Genomic DNA, 22,075 nt, shown 5'->3' with positions numbered 1-22,075 from the left:
GATGATGATGATGACGATCATAATTATAATGATAACAGTGGTGGTGGTGTTAGCCAACATTTCTATAGTGTTTTAAGGTTTGTAAAGGCCTTTACAAAAATATCCCATTTGATCCTCACAACACACCTGAGTAGTAGGTGCTGCTATTATCCGCATTTTGTAGACAAGGAAACTGAGGCGGAGGTTAAGTGACTTGTCTTAAGGTGCACAGCTAGGCAGAATTTGAACTTAGGTATTCCTGACTTCAAGTTTAGCAATCTGTCCACCATATATATCTCAATCAACGATGAAAAAAACAAAGAATAAGAGGTCAAAAGAGAAGGGAAGATTGAATCCAATAGCAACCTCATTTTATCCTGATACACCAGTTATAGAGGGTGAACAGATATAGGAAACTTTAATAATCAGTCAAAAGCAAAGCTCCAAGACAGGTAGGTGGCACAGTGGATAGAACACCAGCCCTGGAGTCAGGAGGACCTGCATTCAAATCTGGCCTCAGACACCTGACACCTACTAGCTATGTGACGCTGGGCAAGTCACTTAACCCCAATTGCCTTGCAAAAAAAAAAAAGCGAAGTCCCATGTTGCTGTGTGATATAGTACTGGTAATAAGACAGCTAGAAATTTAGAAACTAAGACTGTAAGTGCACGAAATAGTAAGCCAGTTGTTAAAAGTTATTTACAATATACCAGGTAAATCTGGAGAAGTAATTATTCACATAGCTAAATACAGTTCTGTAAGGGCACACACAAATGAATCAATAAACATACAAGAAAGTGTTTATGAAGTGCTTTTTTTGTGCAAAGTGATGTGCTAAAGGTTGGAGCTACAAATAGAAAAGTGAGATATTTCCTGCTCACGAGAAGCTCCCAGCCTAATGGGAAAGACCACATCAATGGAAGGTTTCAGATGAAAGTTTGATGGAATGGCCTCCTGGTCCTTTGGTACAGCAGCAAAGCAAAAATGCTTCATCTTTAACATCATGTCCTCTGATTAAATCATGTCATTTGCTGATTTTTAAACATTTGACAGTGTTGAGGACTTTGGTGACAACAAGCTTTCTTTCCTGGGCCTTCAGTAGTTAATATCTTCAGGAACAGTTACCAGGCTGCATCTCCATAGATGCTGCTTCTCAGGATGATGGTTGAGGACAGTGGGCTGGAAGCAATGCTCTTCCCAGCTGTCTCCATTGGGTTATGAAGAGAGATGGTGTCAAGATCAGGTCGGGGGTTGACTTGTCTAGCCTATGTGGCCTCCTGTCAGGATGTCTTGCTGCTTCAGCCAGGCTGGTTTGTTTGCACTGTGGATTGCAGTTGGGAAGGAATGGAATAAGCATTTATTAAGTATCTACTATGAGCTAGGCACTGTGCTAATCACACATTACAAATATTTCATTTTGATCTTCACAACCCTTTTATTATTCCTATTTTACAGCTGAAATCCAGGCAAATAGAAGTTAAGTAACTTGGCCAAGGTCACACAACTAATAATCATCTGAGGCCAGATCAGAACTCAGGTAACTCCAGACCCAGCATTCTACTACCCACTGTGCCACCTACCTGCCCAGTTGGCTGGCAGTTGCTGGAGATGGCTGGTCCCTTCTCTGTAGGAGTTGCTTCCTCAGATGATGGCTGTGAGCCATCTGAGCTACAGACAGGATTGGTGGCCTAGGCAGTGTTCCCACTTCCAGGGCTTCATCTGCATCTCAGTGTCAGTCAGTCAGCAGTTGTTGTTAGTGGTGGTGAGGAAGATGGACCTGTTCTCCACAATGATTTTTCCTCTTGATGATGATTGCAGGGACTGGGTTAGAAGTAGGTCCTATGGGGGCAGCTAGGTGGCACAATGGATAGAGCACTGGCCCTGGAGCCAGGAGGACCTGAGTTCAAATTCAGCCTGAGACACTTGACACTTATTAGCTGTGTGACCCTGGGCAAGTCACTTACCCCTTGACTGCCTCACCAAAAAAAAAAAAGCAAGAAAAGAAAAAGAAGTAGGTCTTATGGTTTAAGGTTGGAGGGGAAGGTGAAGAAGGTAAATCAAGGTGGTAGTGGTAGTGGTTTGATCTGCCTGGCACATACTGCTTCCAGTCTCTATGTGATATATGTTTGTGTACAATTAACTTGTGACACTCTATTTTTTGCCATATATTGAGAGCTGCCTATACAGAATTTTATGTGAGATTTATATATTTGGTTGCCTCTTTGCTAAAATATTGTGCATGTATATAAAGTCATTTCCATGAAGGAGAATGTTTACTTTTGCCTATATATTAATCTCATATATGTTAGAACAAGACAATTGAACATTATCCAGATCTAGTGTAGAGGCAGCTAGATGGTGCAGTGGATAGAGCACCAGCCTAGCTGTGCGACCCTAGGCAAGTCACTTAACTCCAATTGCCTAAAATAAATAAATTTTTAAAAATTTAAAAAAAATAGATCTGGTGTAAAATTGTTAATGATGTAAAATATGTGCCTTTTTGTTAATCACATGATCCATTCACACCCCTTTTATCTTGAAATTCTAATTTGGAGAGGACTCTAAACACACTTGGGGAGAGGATATAAGGCACTATTCCTTTAAGATACTGCTCCATTCATATGAAACTGTATTGAAAGGAACAAAATATTCATATAAATAAAAATTATATCAATAGTCAAAGAATGTAAAATAGTACTGCTGCTACAGATGGACATTTTGATGCCTAAAATGAATAGAATAAAACTTTGCTTTAACAAAAATGGCTAAAATATGGACCTAAATACTTTTCATATGGGATTTGAGGACTTTGGGATAGAAAATGAACTATGATAAAAATTTTAAGACTCAAATCACCTTGGAAACAATATAGAATGATGCTTCACTTACATACGAACAGATTAACATTTTGCCAAGAGAAAGAAATAACTTTTATTTATTTCTTAAGAGGAAAATGTGAATATGAAAAAGTAGTTTCAATGAAACAAGGTAAAATGTTGGATGGTGTTGAGGACTTCCAGCTACATGGGTTTATGGTAACTCAGCTCATTTGCATAGAACTATTTTATAATTAACAACGGCAAAACAAAAAAAAATAGAAATCATAAAAATTTGATGACAGGTAAATAGACTATAGATTTCTAAGGACTATAGATTTCATAGGGGAAATTTGGGGGTAGTAACCTTTTTAACTAAAAGGTGAGTCACTAAGAGTCAGGAAGCTTTCATTTGAGACATTAAATAAAATGGAACCTGAAAGAGGAACCTAACATAGGAACCTGAAGATAAGAATTGAAGGGGGTTGAAAAAATATTTTGTTTGAGCTGTGGCAGCTAGAAACAGTCAGCTGACAGAAGACTTCAGCTAAGAGATCCCAAATTGATGGGAGAGAGATTTGGTTTCATTGGCCAAAAGTTTCAGTGACAGCTAATGCCTTTCAATGACATCTAGTTAGAGAGGAAGAGTTTCTGTTCCATCTGTTGCTCTCTGCTGCCACTTCTGTTTGAGAAGGAAAAGCAGAGGGGAGCACAGGCTTTGCAGTTACTCTGTGTCCTGGTGAACTGGTTAGATTGCCTGTCTTTCTTAAAAAGACATCTTTAGAGTTGTGTTGCTGTGAACCTGTTCTGCTTGGAGCAGCATTAATTCAGAACTTACTATGTGCCAGACACTGTATTTCGGCCACAGGGGAGAGATTATGAAAAAAAGAAAAAAGATACAGGAGATGGAATGCAATCAACATGGAGAATAGCTTTGGAGCAGAATTTTAGTGAGAAGAAAATAGCATATATGTATGTATATATATATATATATATATATATATATATATATATATATATATATATATATATATATATATATATACATATATATATATATATATATATGTATATATATATATATATATATATACATATATATGTATATATATGTATATATATATGTATATACATATATATATAATTTTATTCTTGTTAGTATCCCCATAAAAGCAGTAGTATCATGCTAATGTTATAGTAATAAGATTAAAATTTGAATGAATGGTGCTTAATTTTTCACTTAGTTCAATTGTATTCAGGTAGAAGAATACTGTTTCTAGAAAGACATAGAAGACTGGAGAAAAATATCCATGAAATAAATGAAAAAGGAAGATAGAGTGTCCAAAAATAAGATTTATGAGGAAAAGTTGAGAGTTGGGTATGTTTACTCAAGAGAGGCAGGATAATGGTCGACAAATTTGTAAAGGGAGGGCAGTAATCCAGTAGACTCATTAATCAGTGCAATGGAATAAGAAGAAATAATGAGGCTAAGAGGCAGTAAGAAAAATTTTAGGTGAAATGTTAAGAAAAATCTTATATGGTGACTAAAAAAATATATCTGACAGTTTAAACAGTTAGATGGGAACAGCGCATAATCAGTAGAGCAAATTTGAGATAGCCTTCTAACATCATCAGTTAGTTTGAAATTAATGGAAAGAACAAAAGCAAAACTCTGAGAACATTCTTTTCTAGGCCATCATCATCATGACCCATCTTCTGAGCAAAAATACAAGGTGTACTTGTCAGGAAGGTCAGAGAAAAATTAACACTAGGACCAAGTCTTAAATATGGCCTGTGTACATCACAGAATGCTTTCTAGACTTTATACTCACTGGCTACGTTAATGTATTTTGCAACAAACTTGAATGGGTTTAAGCCCCGCATAGGAGAGCTACCTCACTAATTAAAAAGAGAGCCCTGCACATCCTCTACCTCTGCATAAACTAAACACCAAACATGAAGATCACCTTCTTAGCAATAATTCTGCATGATAACCAAAACATGCCACTAATGTATACCCTTCTTAGACAAATTATAAGGGTAAATGATGTCATTAGGAAGAATGATGTATAATTGCCTTATTATTTAACAAGTTTAGTTTTACATAAGATTCTAGAAAGTGAAAAATAAATAAGTTTACTTTTAGATTAATTGATCAAAAGAAAATTCACTGATGATCCAGGAATGAAATGCTCCACTGGTCTCTGCATTTGGGCAATCTTCAGAGGGACTCTTCATAATCTCTCACAGGCAAATACCAAGAGGTGATTCAACTCACCTTCCCTAATTATTCTTACTAAGGTTAGGCAGAGATGTCACACTCTTTGGTCTATGTGTTACCTTTCAGATACCAGCAGCAGCAGCTGAAGAAGCAATGCTGAATTTTAGGGATTAAATTGCTTGAAGCAAATTTTAATGCCTCGCAGCAAGGTGCTGTGGTGGAATTAGAAAGGTGATCAACTGGCATCTCCATTTACTAGCCATGTGAATGTGGGCAAGTAACTTTACCTCTGAGTTTCATAATGTCCATAAGTAACATGGAAATTTAAAAATATCCCAACTATTTCCTGAGAGAGTTGTTGTAAAGAAAATATTTTGTAAACTGTAAAACAGCTATATACAGGGGAGCTATTTTTATTAACTAAAGACAGTATAATCGGTTTGATCTCTGGCTAATGGATTTCCAATCAAAAAATGAGATTAAACTAGTTACATTTGCTTTTCTCACATAAAATGTTGTGTTTTCCTGTTTAACTTTCATGAAGCTTTGTTTTCAAGTAGGAACAGCATCAAATCTATCTGTGCATTTTTAAAAAATTCTGAGAAGGGATCCATAGATTTCATTAGACTGACAAAGGGTTCCATGACATAAAAAAGATTAGGAACCTCTCTGCCTTAAGATCAAGGAAGCAATAAGGTCTCAAAACAAATGCTATTTCAGAAAGAAGGATGGAAAAATTACCATAGACTCAAGCCTTATCAGAACAGTCATGCCTTTGTTACTCGAAGACTATGGGACCAAGTATTGCCACAAGACACCAAAAATTGAAGAGAAAAAAAAAACCGCATAGAATGAGAAGTAGCTACATGTTGCAATGGATAAGGTGTTCAGCCTCGAGTTAGGAAGAACTAACTTCAAATCTGACATCATGGTGTGTGATCATGTGCAAGTCTCTGAAACTCATTTCAGTTTTCTCAACTGTAAAATGGGGACCATAACAAAACTTAGCTACTAGAATTGTTGTGAGGATGAAATTGTATTCAATCCAGTGGCACTGGCTTCTTGGCTTCTACAAGCAAGCCACTCCAGATATTTCCTCTGGTTGTCCCACATGCCTGGAGTCCCAACTGAAATCCTATCTTTTACTGGAAGCTTTCCCCAACCCCTCCTAATTCTGATGCCTGCCCTCTGTTAATTATTTCCCATTTATCCTTTATATAGCTTGTTCTTTATATATATTTGCTTGCATGCTGTCTCCTCCATTAAATTGTAAGCTCCTTGAAAGCAGGGACTGTCTTGGCCTCTTTTTTGTATCCCCAGTGCTTAGCACAGTGCCTGGCACTGAGTAGGTGCTTACTAATGTTTGTTGATTGATTATGTAAAGTGCTATGCAAACTTTAATGATCCATATGACTGCTAGCTATTATTCTTACCCTGTTCATAGTTATTAGAAGGAGAACAGGCAGGAAAGAGACAAAGCCCTTTTCACACATTTTTCATTTTAATCATATCATTCTTTTGATTAAAAAAAATGAGAGGGATCTAGACAAAATTACTAGGCATGGTGTTTTCTGCAGAGGCACAGCTTCTATCCCTGCTTTCCAACAGGGATAAGGACCTCACTGGCAGATGAAAGAACCTTGCCAGGTTTAGGGACTGCAACATCAACTCAATTAGAAAAAGGACTGATTAAAAAATTTGCTCAAAAGGACAAAACATTTTAAGTGAATCATCTTATTTTCCAGAAGTCTTCAGGTTGTTGCAACCCTATAAACTGCATTTATAGAATAGCCAATAACAAAAAAATAAAAAAGATTTTCAAAGTTATACTCCTGCATCACATGTAGTGATATGCTGGTAAATGTTTAACAACCATCTCTGCAGAGGAAAAGGCAAATTAAAAAAAAGTCAAATGTACAGATGACACACTTTAAGTCTGATCTGTATTATTAACATTTTCTCCAACACTTGCTTAGGTCTAGATCAGTGGTATCAGCTCAGATAGAAATGGGAGCCACTACATCATCCATAAGGATCCCTATTGGTCACACATTAACTTAGAAAACCACTTATTAATGTAATTAAGTTTTGTTGTAATTTTATTTGTTTTGTTAATTGCATTTTACAATTTATTATGGTTTGGATGCACTGAAGAGTGTTGTAGGATTGTTCTGGCCTGAGATGAGTCTCTTTGTCCAAGAGTGACATCCCTCCACCTCCTCATTAGAATAAGCCCACATCTCATTATAATATTCCCTCTTATCAGTTGTAAACCAATCAGAGTTGATTTCCACTGGTCAGAGACAACCCCTTTTCCAAGCACATTTAAACATTCAGAGGCCTCCGTGAGACGTCTTTGGTTATGAGAGAAACCAGAGAATTCAATTTATTGATTATTTGCCAACCATAATTAATAAATTGATTATTAATTACCCAGAAACTCTGTCTCTCAGGCTTTTCCTTCATCTGGTTGTTGTCCTAGGTTATAAGTGTGTGGAAGACTTGGTAGGTTACAGGTATGACCTTGCGGTCTGCAATGAGATTGCCCTAACATGCTCTGAAATTCAGAGTTCAACTTAGCAAAATTTGTAGTGAAACATAAGCTCAGAATGGTTAGTGAAAAAGCCAGTGAACCATGACACTTATGAGCACAGGGTGAAGATCATAGGAGTGAATTGCCTGTTACTCTTCTGACCAGTGAGTTATTAACAAAACATTGATAAACTTAAGCCTTTGGAGTACTTTTGTTTAATTGGTTTCTTTAGACAAAGAATTCCTTTGCAGTATCTAAGAACTAAATTAAATAAGATATTTGAAGACAACTTGAGCTATCTACTTAGTGTATGCAGATTAAGCACTTTAGAGAGGGTATTAAAAGCCTCCAAGAAAAGCAGAGTCAGTAAAATAACAGTCAGTTTGCTGCAGTTAAGACCTGATTGAAATGCCCAAATAGCCTTCCATTTGGACTGAGCACATTATCTTTCATAGTCCACAATCTGGGGGTGTAACAATCCAACCACATTGGAACCTGCTACAACAATACAGTAAAACATTGATTATAGGGCACACCTTGGGAATGGAAGGGTCTGGTTAATTTAATTTTCTCAGTAGCTGAAGGTTAACCAAGAATTCCACCCTTGAACAATGAGTTTATTCAGATCCCTTGACTGTATTTTTACCTATGTGACAGCACACTTGAGCCAATACCCCAAGTAAATACCACACTGGCATTTACTCCCATGTGTAACACATCCTCTGTAAGGAGGAAATTTTGTGAAACAAGCCTTTCTCAGACTCCTTTCAAGGGGTTACAAAGTAAAATAGTAACTATTATTTTTGTAGCACTTTGTGATCTACAAAGTGATACACACACATATGATTTCATTTGAGACAACCACCTTGTGAAATAGGTTATTATCCTTATTTTACAGATGAAGAAACTGAGGCTACAAACAGTTAAGTGATTTGCCTAGGGTCACAGGGATCTTAACATTTTTTTGTCATGTACTCGTTTGACAATCTGATGATCTTTTCTAAGAATGTTTTTAAATGCATAAAATAAAATATATGATTGCAAAATAAAACAATTATATTGAAATACAACTACCAATTTTTTTAAAGTTTACAAATCACAGGTTAAGAACCCCTTGCCCAATAACCACATTCTTTTCCATCCTTCTTCATCTCAAAACTGCTCTCCTTCTCTTTCCCAAATCATTCTGGTTTTCCAAACAACGCTAGTGGCCTTAGGGCAGAGTATATTCCATTTCTAAATGGTAGGCGCTTACTACCTCCATCTACCTGACCTTAACCTACCAGGCAACTTGGCAGGAATGAGGACTAAGGTATTATCTTTTCAAGTAGATCAATGTGGCAGGTAGATCAGGATGTGCCTTCATTGGTAGCAGGAAGTTGCAAAGGTGAGGAGGCTGCTCAAGTGCCTTGAGAGAGGCTGAGGCAGGAGCCCCATCCTCTCCAGCTAAGTGTTGGCTGCTCCACTGCCCAGCTTCCACATGGGTCCAATGGTACTCCACCATCATCACACATCAAAAACAAAAACTTCCCTGGGTTGTTGGAAAGTTGGGATTGGGTTTAGCTGATTTTCAGAATGACAAAAATTCAAAATTAGATAGGACTTCTGAATTAACTATTTCAACCTGTCCCAAAAGTCCCAAGAAGTTGCCATGCTTTTGTATAGGTTGAAAGATCATATATTTAGAGCCAGAAGGGACCTTAAAGGTCAATAAATGGAACTCCCTCATTTGTAGATGATGAACCTGAGTCTCAGAGACATTAAGCGACTTGCCAGGGTCATAAAACTAGTGAAGTGTCTGAAGTGGAGTAAAAACAGAGCTTTTGTTTTTCACTCTACACTGTCCTGAGATGGCTGAAGTGATCCCAAATGATGAAATGTCTAGAACCGGAGAATTATGAAGGAAAGTTAGGGAGCTGAAACTATACTCAGCTCCTTAACATCACTAAGTTTAACAAGAAGTATATTTCTGAAATACCCGAACCTCTTTAATAGCCTTGTTTCAGTTATAGGATAGACTCATGACATCAGGAGAACATTCTTTCATATTTTGAGAAGCTTGAAGTGAAGAATGACCTGAGTAGCCAATCAATGGGCAATTTATTCCATACAGTAGCAATGTTGCTAATGGTCTCTCATGACTGAAGGGGACTTCATTTAATTCAATATGCATCTACTATGTATGAGGCAAGAGACATCACGGGTACAGGGGTCCTGTGGCTTCGAAGCCACATGTGACCTTCTAGGTCCTTGGGTTCAGCCTTTTGACTAAATCCAAGTTTTGCAAAACAAATCATTTTACTAAGGGGATTTGTTCTGTGAAGTTTGGATTCAGTCAAAGGACCGCACTTGAGGACCTAGAGGTCCACATGTGGCCTTGAGGGTGCAGGTTCCCCACCCATAAGTTAATGTATACAGAGAGAGCTTCAGTATCAGAAAGACCCATGTTGAAATCCCACATTTGACACAACTAGCTGGCGTCCCTGGTAGAGGTGCTAAACTTCTCATGCCTCAGACAATTCTCTAAGACTCTAAGTTAGCCTAGCACATAGTAAGTACTTAATAAATGCTTGTTGATTAATTGACAACTTGATAAGCAGTAGCTGCTTAGCATTAGGAGGGGAGTTTGCTCACCAGAAGCTCCTCACACCAATGAGATCACAGAGCTGAGTTGTTGTGTTTTTTTTTAAATGTGCAAGGAACATGCTAGATGCTAAGGCACTGAAGACAAAACAAAACACAGCAGTCTTTATCCCTAAAAATCCTATGTTCTACTGGGCGGCACAAAACAATTAAACAAATAAATACAATATAATTTGAGAAATTACAGTTCTCTAAATAACAGCTCATACTCATCAATATACTTAATCTCAAGCAAATACTAAGTTTGAGGTATGAAAAAGGTAGAGGGAAGAAGAGCTAGGTCATTTCCAATACCTTTTCCCCAAAAAAGTCCTAAATTTGGCCAACTCGGAAAGATTTTTTTGAAACAGTGTTTCTCACACCATAAAGTGCAGCCAATTAGGAATCACTGGAGGGCCAATTAGATAGCTGGTTCAGGATTATCCAGACCATTCTTCTGCTTATCCTCACCTATCTCCATGAGAAGATGGACAGGGAGAAGAAGGAATGCTCACATGTATCCACTTTCAGGAATTTTAATGAAATGGTTGGTGGAAGAGGTTAATTTATTAATGCTGTGGCTAAAGTGAGAGGTTGATATTAACTGATCAACAAGCATTCATTAAGGATTTACTCTGTGCTGTCTGGCTAAGTGCTGGGGATACAAAGAATGGAGGGAGGCGGAAGCCAAAACATTTTTCATGCACTACTATTAACCTTGTTCCCTGTTTCTGTTTAATATGATAAATGATTTTCAGAAGTTAACTATCTTTCAAAACAGGAATTTCTTTCACTCATTCAATTGACCTTGGTTAAGTACTTACTAGTTGCAAGGCACTGACTGAGTGTTGGCTACATCATGGTAAAACCTTGCCCCAGTATTTGACCTCAAGAAGTCTGCATTCTACTTGCCTAGGATGTGGCAGCCACATCAACTTTTGCCAGATGGCACAGTGGATAGGATGCCAGCCTTGGAGACAAGGAAGACTTGGGTTCCAGTCTAGCCTTGTGGTGGCCATAGACAACTCACTTAACCTCTGTGGCCCCAGGTTAAATCTCTTGAATGATCTCTAAGGTTAATTTCCAGCCCTCCCATTCTGTGATTCTAATGGATTCCAATTTTCTTATTCCAGAAACCTGAACAAATTCTTCTGGACAATTTATTTACACACGGGCAAAAGAATAAACTTGGCACTTACTAAGGCAACTAACTGTGGCGTTAATTTCATGTGTTTCTTTTCTCCCATTTTCTATTAGTGCTGATGTGAAAATAGAAAAAAATTTTGCAGCATCACTTTCACTTGCACCTGTTTGAGGAAGAAATATGATGGGGTATCTCTGGCTGCCAAAGTTTCATTTTGTATTAAAACCACTGAAATGATGACTTCCCTAGGACCAGGCATCTAATACGTATCAGAAGCAAAATTCGAACCCAGGTTTTATGACTCCAAGCCTAGCACTCTGTCTACCACACCTTGCTGCTTCTATCAATCAATTAATAGGTAATTATTAAGGGTCGCCCACATGCCAGACCCTGTGCTGAGCACCACAGAGACAAAGACAAACACAGGCAGGTCATCCTTTGCCCTTCTCTTTTACAGTGTTACTGTAATGCATATTTAAATGACTTTCTTCCATCCTCCTACTTTCTAAATCCCTTGATATTGCCTCCTTTTTGAGAAGGAAATAGGAAGCTTTCTTTTAAATCAAGGTCTAATTTAAAATTTCCTTTCCAACAAGAACATGCTAAAGGTCCTACCACAACATATGCATATCTCAGCCTGAACAACAAAGAGCATCTGAAGTTAGGTAGTCCTGTTAGAGGTAGCTTCTATGTGGATACCAAGATGAACATCAGACTAATGATCAAAAAAGCCACATTTTTTTAGGATTTCACAAAGCAAAACTGAAACCCTACTTTTATTTTACATGTGATACAACAATTAAATATTCACACCAGTATAAAATTGACTTGATTGTTTGAAGGTTTGAAGTTCTATTTTATGCCGTTTTTAAATGTTACCTCTTTTAAATATTCTTACCAGGAATTAGGAGTATAGGCTTCAAACAAGAAACATACAACATTCAATATGAGGAAAATAGTCCATATTACCACATATCTTACCTTTGGTGAGTCTTTTAACACATCATTGAGAGATTCCATAATGGGAAACATCATATAAAGAAAGATTTGGATATGGTTTATTTGAACTCTAAAATAAAAAATAAAAAGGATTAATAGCATCTTGTTCATGGATTACTTACAGCAAATCAATATATAACTCAAATGTAGAGGGAGTACAGAGTAAATGCTTAATAAATACTAGTTAGCACATTGGGGTTTTTTTCTTCTACCTAAGAATTCCAAAAGCTCATATACTGGGAGGGAGTACTACATAAAGACCATCCCCTATCTCCTCACTCTCTAACCAAAGATATTTTCTTAGATTTCTCATATTTATAAAGGAGTCAAAGCATTGAGGGATATGGAAGAATTCATTAAATCTGTCCACAAAATGTCTTTGGCAAACATTATGATCAATTAAATAAAAGGGGGGAAATTGCCATCAGGTCTGGGATTATGAAAGCACCAATCTTAGCCCATCTCAGAATGAATGGTATTTTGGCCTCCCTATGCAGTCAGTAAAAGAGTATTATACATAAGGAAGTTGTAGTAAAGGATAAAGACCAGAAAACGTAAAAAGGACCATGGAAAAGTGAAAAGAACCCTGGATATGGTTTGTCAAACAACCTGGGTTCAAATTCTGGCTCTTCTACTTACTACCTATGTGACATCTCTGGGGAAGGCTTGCTTTCTTCTTCTGTAGAAAGAAAGAACTGGCCTCGATGACTTGTGAAGTCCCTCCCAGTTCTAAACCTTGATCCTATGATCCATTACAGGAAGAAGGAAAGATCAGGATGTAAGCAAACTAATCCTTTATAGAAAAACTCCAGCCATTAAAAACAAATTGTAGAGGAAGAGACATGAGTAACAACAATACTCAACATTCAGATGAGGATATTAAGGACAGCCAAAAAGCTTTTCTGATTTTTTTTCAGCATAATCAAATGTGAAAATGGGGAGAAATAGGGACAAGAACAACAATCAATTTTCCATGTCAAAAACCTTGGTTTTCAGAGATGCCCCAAGTCAGAACACAATGAAATGAGAGCCATACCCAGATCTCCTGACTCCTAGTCTTATGCTTGATTAACTGGACCACCAATATCCTATCACTGTGTCTGAATTCCCCAAATAGTCAACCCTTATAGGTAGATAGATAGATAGATAGATAGATAGATAGATAGATAAGATAGATAGATAGAAAGATAAGAAAGAAAGAAAGAAAGAAAGAAAGAAAGAAAGAAAGAAAGAAAGAAAGAAAGAAAGAAAAAGAAAGAAAGAAAGAAAGAAAGAAAGAAAGAAAGAAGGAAAAGATAGATGTCTTTTCTAGGAGTATGAATTATTCTAATGACTGAGATGGATGAAAAGCCTGAGAAGCAGAGTTTCTGGGTAATTTATCATCAATAAATTGATGGTCAGTGGTTATTCACAGTAACCAAAGACAAAACCATGGAGATCCTAGAATGCTTAAATATCTTTGAGAGAGAAGGTGTCCCTGACAGATGAAAACCCTGATTGGTAAATAATTAATGAGGAGGTAGATATATTAATGAGGAGGTGAGCTAAAAGTCTTCAGCTCCTCCTGCTGAGAACCTGACTTGATCATGAGACTCAGCCGCCTCCAGCAATCTGGACAAAGGAATCCATCTCTACTGAAATCATTCTGGTTGATTGCCTCCTTCACGTGCTGAGTTCCCCTGGACCACAATGTTGAGGTACAAGGGAACTGCTTTAGGGCTGGAATGCATCTAGATTAGATTCCGTAGATTACTCTAAACAGAAGTAAGGTCTTCTAGTTGGGTGGGGTCCCTCCCAAGATCACAGAACATATACCAGAATTTGGCCAATCTCATCTATCAGCCTTGTCCTTCAGAGACTGGCTGAAAAACCAACAAGACTGGTCCCTGAATGAGGAAATAGAAAGGAAAACTCTCAATCCCAATTTAACAATTAGTTATTAATATAATAGAAAAATAATTAACTTCTCTTATAACCTAAGCTGCACTAGGAAAAAAAGGCTAGAAAAACCAAATTCAGCTTTTCCCCCTTCTAATTTCTCTATTCTGTCAGTAGGACCACCATTCTCTGGATCAATGATGCTTAAATCTCTGACTCCTCTTCTTACTTGTCCTATTTTCAGAATTTTTTGTGTCTGTCTCTATAACTGTCTTTCTGTATCTGTGTCTGTCTTTTCATCTTCATCTTTTCTCTCTCTGATGCTCTTTCCTCCCTCTCTCTCACTTATAAATACATTATACATTGTTACAATATAAATGCATTATCTTTACTTTCAGAGAATTACCCTAACTCCCACATTGTATATATCTCCCTAATTGTTCTGTCTCCTATTCATTCATTCATTTGTGTGTGTGTTGTGTGTGTGTGTGTGTGTTTCATGAAGTATGCCTTCCCATTAAGTAAGCCATCTCACTCATCGCTCTCTGGACTTTTCCACCTCCTCAATAGCAACCTTCCTACCGTGGAGATGTCTCTGCCCTACAGCCCTAGCCCAAATTACCATTTCATGAGATATTAAGCCATGTTCACCTTACACACTCCCCCCACCCTCACTGCCAATTCCATTTTTCACTTTCTAGGTTTTTTACTTCTTCACCTTCTCCTCCTGGAGATGCCTTTTCTTTAAGGACCTCCCTTCTGTTTGATGAGTCCCTGGTCTGGGACACCATTTCATGAGGTGCCCAGACCAGACTCACTTTACTCCCAGCTCATTATACTACCAGCTCTACTTCTCACTCTCCAGACTTTTCTATTTCCTTCTTAGGAGTTTTGCCCCAATATGGACACAAGCATAATAGAAGTCCACAATTTTCACATGTAACTCTCTTTCTTTGTTCTTTGTATATCAAAATGCTCATATTTAGATTTCTTAAGTTCATTGAAAAAGAATCCATTTGACCACATCCCCTGCTAGTGGTCATTTAGTTTTTCCTTGAAGACCTCCAGTAAGGGGAAATTCACTACCCAGTCTTCTTTGGTACTGTTTGAAGTTTTTCCTGATATCAGTTCTAGATGTTTCTTTCTGTCATTTCTAGTTCTGCCCACTGTGACACAAAGCAGAATATTTCAGCACCTCTTCAAATAATTGAAAGACAGCTGTTATGTCCCACCTAAGTCTTCTTTTTCTAAGCTGAATATCCTCAATTTATTTGAGTAATTCTCATACCACATAAGCTCAAGGTCCTTCACCACCTCCTAAACATTCTCTAGTTTAGCAAGGCTGTTCTTAACATGTAAGTCTCACAACTAAATGGCATATTTCCAAAGTGGAATGATAAGGACAGAGTACAGTGGAACTGTGTCACCTTCTTAGTCCTAGACATCTATGTCTCTCAATTCAACCTAAAATAATATTAAGGCTTTTAGTATTTGTTGTTTAGTCTTTTCTGTCATGCCTGACACTTTGTGATTCCTTATGGGGTTTTCTTGGCAAAGATACTGAAATGGTTTGCCATTTCTTTCTCCAGTTCATTTTACAGATGAGGAAATTGAGGTAAGCATGGTTAACTTACCCAGAGTCACACAGCTAGCTTCCTCCTTCTCTCTACTACCAGTTACTATTTGGCTACCAATTCTGCTCTACTGTTGGTATCCAGAGGTCTGCTAAAGCCATCTAACAGGTGTTTGTGACAGGATTATTAAATTTTAAGCAAGAGTGTTTACATCTCAGAAAGAAGGTATTGCTGCAAATCAGTGTTTAGTTTATTGTTCTGTCAATTGTCTTGACTTAAGAAAGTGTTAGTAATGCAGATTAAACTTAAAAGTGTGTGTGCATGTTTCCCCTCCCCAGAGCCCAGGTATTAAACATTTACCAGCCCACTCTTTGTTTGGCTCTATAAACATTTCTTGATCTCAGCAGGCTTGAGCTGAGGAAGGCTCAGGGAATGAAATCATCACCAAACCAGAGGCTAATAATAACAATATATAATAATAATAGCAACAATGGCAATAAATGATGATGTTATGATAATTATATTATGGTTATAATATGATAATGACTGCCATTTCTTTAACACTTTGACATTTGCAAAGTGATTTTATATCTATTATTTCATTTGAAACTCACAATAGTTTCAGTAATATCCCTTTTGTCCATTCTTCCTCTGATATGAAATAGTTATGAAAAAATCCTTTTTTTGTCCTACTTACACTTTTTTGTTAGCTTCAGTGCTTTCTCCTATCTGACATTACTCTTCCAGGATCATGCCACACTTTAATATTCATTCTCTATTACTTGCCCTTGCTTCCATTTTAAAGAAAAGTCTTTTTAAAAATATACAACAGCGGGAAATGTTACATGCCAAGTTACCTAATACAAGGCAGAATATGATAAACATCTATAAAGACTTCATAATACTACAGTCATGGAGATAGTGATGGAAGGCTTTACAAAGAAGGCCAGTCTTGAGATCAGACTTAAACGATGGGTTGGATTTAAACAGGAAAAGAGAAAGAGGTCATTTCTAGACAGGGAAAAATTGACTAATCAAGGAAGAAAATGGACTAAGCAAGGCATAAATATTAGAATGTAGAGATAATATTTGAGGGCAATGATCAGACAAAGCTGGTTGAAATCCTGGCACAGATCATCTTTGTACTCTGTTCCTATCTACTAGGTTCATCTCTTATTTTTAAGGTTATAGGATTTGGAGCTGGAAAAAGCCTTGGAGAAAAATTAGTCCAAATACCTCATTTTGCAGGTGAGAAAACTGAGAACTGATGCTCTTTTCCACTGCTCAGTGTTGGTTAGAGAATATTACAAGGTAAGTCTGAAAAGGTAAGCTGAGGCTTGCTTGTTGAGGTCCTTGAATGAGAAGCTCAACAGCAGCATTCTTTGTCGCCTTACTGGTATACCATGGAGGGAGAGAGAGGAGAACTATAATGGCCACACAAGACAAAACCAGGGCTGACAGCACTGTCAACAACCTATAAACCACTATCTTCCTATTTGGGGAGGAAATTAAAGAAGGATGGACTTTGTCCTGGAGGAAATTAAGAGATTTAAGAGCAAGAAAGTGACCTAATAGCCCAGGAACCTAGTCTCCAAACACAAGCTATCTAAAACTATGTGAGATGTATGTTATGTGTAACTTATCTCTTACACATACTGAACTTTACTTACTTTAATTACTTTGCTAACTTTAATTACTCGGGCAAAACTGAAGGATCACACAGGAATTAAAGGTCAAAACAGGCAATGCATTCATTAATCTAACATCAATCATGAGGCTACTTAAACAAGAATTGGACAAGCAACAGGTCCAGAATCTAATAGAGTTCAGGAATACAGGCAAGATAGTAGAGTTTTTGCTCTACCGTAAAAAAACAAAAAAGGAATCTGGGTGATAGGCACAATCTGGTGGTACCAATGGCAGGTAAGATCTTGACACAGAATCAACTTTTCATTAACCCTTTGCCTCAGCCAAAGTTCTGGTTTAGGGCAAAAGACTCTCTTTAAAAGTCACTTACCTAAGACAGATATGATACCTGGAAATGTGGTTGAAAGAAATCGGAAGGAGGACAATTGGCTGCAAGCCCTGCTTCACAAAGGTTGGTGAGGAAAAACAGAAGTGAGCTAGGTTGGTAGCAGTGGAAATGAAAAGGAAGAGTTATATGAGATATGTTACAAAAAGAACAGGGTTCATTAAATTATCGGATATGAAGACAAACAAGAAAATAAGTCTGAGACTCAAGTTTTAAGCCAGGGTGACCAGAAGCATGGTGGTACCACTTAGCCAACAAGAAGGTCAGAAGAGGAAGCTTGTGTTGGAGGCAGGAAAAGAATGTGTTTTTAAAGGCTGGACTTCAGCTTATAGTACTACCAATCAAGTACATATGTCCAACGACAGAGGTGTCAAATTGGAGCTCAGCAGAGAACCATCTCCATCAAGGAGACAGGTCAAGGTGAGAGGAAAAGATTTCTAAGAAAGAAAATATAGAGCAGGAAAGTAAAAGACCTGAACCAGGGGGTAAAAGAAAGAAGTATCAGAGGATGAGCTAATGCAGTGGAGTGATCAGAGAGATAAGAGACCTAGGAAATTAACAGGCTAAAGAAGAAAATTCTACCAAAGAAGCTAAAATGAAGTTCTCTATTTGGAGTTAGAAGGAATCTCAGAAGCCATTTAAACTCCTTATTTTGCAGATGATGTAAAGGAGACCCACAAAAGTTAAAGGACTTGCTCATCATCATCATACAAGCTATAAGTAGCAAAGGCAGGAAGTGAAACCAAAGGCAACTAGGTGGTGCAGTGTATATAGTGCTGGGCTTGGAGTCAGGAAGAATCAATTCCTGAGCTCAAATCCAGCCTCAGACACTTACCAGCTATGTGACCCTGGGCAAGCCACTTAACCCTATTTGCCTCAGTTCCTCATCTGTAAAATGATCTAGAGAAGAAAAAATCAAACCACTCCAGTATCTTTGAAAAACAAACAAACAAACTCCAAACACAAAGAATTGGACGTGACTAAACAATGACAACCTGATCCTCAAGGTCAAAAAGAATGAAAGTAAGAAAAGGTCACTGATGACTTTCAAGATCATGTTTATAGTAGATTCTAGGAGAATAATAAAGAATTAGGTGTTGGAAAAAAATTGAAGAAAGTGTGTAAACCAATTCCTTTAAACGTTTGGCTTTGAAAGAAGGATAATAAAAAAAGAAAGAAAGAAAGAAGGATAATGTGGTGCCTTTTCTTCAATATATCTATGAGGTGAGTCAGAATCTTGTTCCAACTTGACACCTAGGTTTAGGTGCACCTACAGCAATCCAGTTAATTAACTATCATTGGTAATGGAAATACAAACACTAGAGAAGGAAGAAAAAGGAGTGGCAATTCTTAGGGTCTGATTTCTTCCTAGAAATCTCACACAGGAATTATATTGGATGGAGAATGGCTATGGACCATGTAATCATAGAATTTAGAACTGGAAGGAGTCTTCAAAATTATCTACTCCTACGGTTTTATTTTATCATTTAGGAAATTAAATATCCAGGTAGAAGAAGTAATGTGCCCAAGGTCACACAAGTAGTAGACCAGGGATTGAAATCCAAGTCTTCTGACTCCAAATCCAGTGCCTTTCAATCAATATAAGGATAAGAGAACCCCCATTGTCCTAAATCAGAGCAAAAGATCTATTTTTCCACCAAAATTTTTTATTAAGCTATTACTAAGTAAAAAAAGAGGGAGAGAGAGAGAGAGAGAGAGAGAGAGAGAGAGAGAGAGAGAGAGAGAGAGAGAGAGAGAGAGATCTTAAAATGAGTCAGTTAAATGCAGAAAACAACATGGACAAATTAGCTTTACAGCATTATAAAGATTGCGCATTCTCTGCAAGACTGCTTCGAATATCTTATTGCATACAACTTATCTCCACTTGTCAAAATCCCTCTTTTGTTGTTTCAGTCATGTCCTACTCTTTATGACCCCATTTGGGGTTTTCTTGGCAAAGATACTGAAGAGGTTTACCATTTCCTACTCCGGCTCATTTTGCAGATGAGGAAACTGAGGCAAACAGGATTAAATCACTTGCCCAGGGTAACACAGCTAGTAAGTGTTTGAGGCCAGATTTGAACTCAGGAAGATGAGTCTTCTGAACTCCAGGCCTGGTGCTCCATCCACTGTACCCCTAACTGCCCTCAAAAATCTATCTGTAGACTATCTATAGACTTGTTCTTTAAATATAATAGAGAAGTTACAAGGGAAATTACATCCCTATACTATAATAACAATCATACTGGGTTTTCATTTTTGACAAGAAAATCTGCATACAACAAAGAATAGTGACAAATTCTCTGGTACATACAATGCCTAGAATTCATTTCACACCTAATCTTGGTAGTTATATTGTTTTAACCATCTCCTCCTTAAACAAATTATGGATGAGTTCCTCATTTTTCCCCATAGAAAGGACTAAGTAACTACCGTGTTTACATCCATCACCCTCATGAAATTTATCAATAATACACTTGAATACACAAGGATCTAGCAAATATATTTTCCCCTCAAGAATTTTTTCTTTGGTTTTTTTATTTTATTTTTAACTTATATAATAAAACAAGAAGCATTTCCATAACATAGTATAATAAAAAAAAGATGATTGCACATGAAACTGAAAATCTATTACATACAACTTGCTATTCCTTTTAAATGTATAATAAAGCTATCACGTAATTTTTTTTCATTTTTTTCCCTCTCTTTCCTCCTCCACCCTAGAGATGGCTATCATTAGACACAATTAGCACAATTAGGGATGGATGGATGGATAGATAGATAGATAGATAGATAGATAGATAGATAGATAGATGGATAGATAGATAAAATTATTCTATACATACTTCTATTTATCAAGAGCAGTCACTTAGGTTGATTTTGTAAGAAGTAGATACACTTAACAGTCCCATGTTATGTTAACTCTACAGCTTATCTATTTATCAACCAAATGAAGAGAAATCACAATAAACTAATGAAATAGAGGATATTTTTAAAGTGCTTAGCATAGCATGTGCCACATAGCCAGTGCTTAATCAAGGCTTGTTCCCTACTCCTCCTCCCTCCTAAGCTTCTCTGACACACAGGCCACACATCCATTCACATCACTCCTATTCCAAGCCTAAGATCTTCAACCTCTGTTTATTAGTTGGAATTATTATCTCTTCCAACTCAGTTCAAGATTAAATTTTGAAGGATAATATAAATCTCCACACGACAATGTGTATTTTACTTTAAAAATTGAGGCCATCTGTGGCAAGCTCCTTCTTCTCCTCTACTCCAAATATCAAGTCTTCTGCATTATCCTTCTTTCTCTCTTCATTGTTCCAGGCACTAAGAAAAGGATAGCCCTTCTTGTGTCAAGACTGCTCATCCATTTTCACTTTTGATCCTGTTCTTTCCCCTCTCAAGTTTCCTCTTCAGTCATTCCCTCTCACTCTCTCTCATTCTCATTCACTTTCACTAATTTTCTTTCACTCATTTGTATTGGGGTACAATATAAAATATATCCTGATGGGGATTAACAACTGGGACACTCAGGAAAAGGCCTCCAGAGTGAAAGGCCTCAAGGTAAAGATAGAAGGGAACAAGAATCTTCAAGAGGTGGAAGTAAAGAGGGAGAATATTCCAGGCATGATTGGGGATTGTGCAGAGCTGTCCTTTCTGCATCCAGCTGGCCCTGAACATGACTTTGCACTGTGGTGGCTTGGTGCTTTAAAATGATGAAGCAGTCCTTTTATAAAACTACTTAGCAGAAGGAGTCACTGACTCAGTGGTCTTTTTAAAAAGAGAGTGACTCCATCTCTGGCTCTTTGTTCCTTCAACCCTTCACATGGTATTTTGTAGCTCTGGGACTTCCCATAAGGGGTGGTGGGAAGTACAGCTGTCTACCCCAGTCACCACACAGCCATGAGTATATGGGACTAAGGCCTATGAATCACTGAGGCAAACATGAGCCTAGATTTGGGGCTGCCTCTTCCATTTTTCTTCTTTCCTGATCTTAGGTGAATAATTATAGATGATGAGATGAGCTTGTCTAAGCTTGAATACCATTTTGTGATTTCAAGGGGTGTGGCAGTCCTGAAGCCTTTGATTTGCTGACTGGCAGCAAAGAAAGGAGTTCATGGAAACTGTACTAGCCCTCAATAGTAGAAGAGGAGCCAAGTTTGCCAGAAGATATGTGTGTATGCATATAAATACATACATATTACACACATACCCATAAAATCATGAAAGGAATCATTTAAAACTGAACTGAAATGGGATTATGCCTACT

At 37.5% G+C, this 22,075-nt stretch overlaps 1 long non-coding RNA gene across 1 annotated transcript in view; it reads right to left on the bottom strand.

The window, feature by feature from the left end:
* Nucleotides 1-764: 764 nt before the first annotated feature.
* The window catches only part of LOC144455393 (uncharacterized), a 42,335-nt gene continuing 21,024 nt past the window's right edge, over nt 765-22,075 (bottom strand). Inside the window, exons 2-3 of the long non-coding RNA XR_013484129.1 lie at nt 12,298-12,385; nt 765-1,301 (exon numbers count right to left, since the gene is read on the bottom strand). This is a non-coding gene — a long non-coding RNA (uncharacterized LOC144455393). The remainder of the gene's footprint in view (nt 1,302-12,297; nt 12,386-22,075) is intronic.

Source organism: Phascolarctos cinereus, unplaced genomic scaffold, assembly GCF_003287225.1.
Source record: "Phascolarctos cinereus isolate Bilbo 61053 unplaced genomic scaffold, phaCin_HiC Scaffold_9;HRSCAF=440, whole genome shotgun sequence".
NCBI lineage: Eukaryota > Metazoa > Chordata > Mammalia > Diprotodontia > Phascolarctidae > Phascolarctos > Phascolarctos cinereus.
The sequence above is the reverse complement of the archived record's forward strand: the minus strand, read 5'-3'. Positions and strand labels throughout refer to the sequence as shown.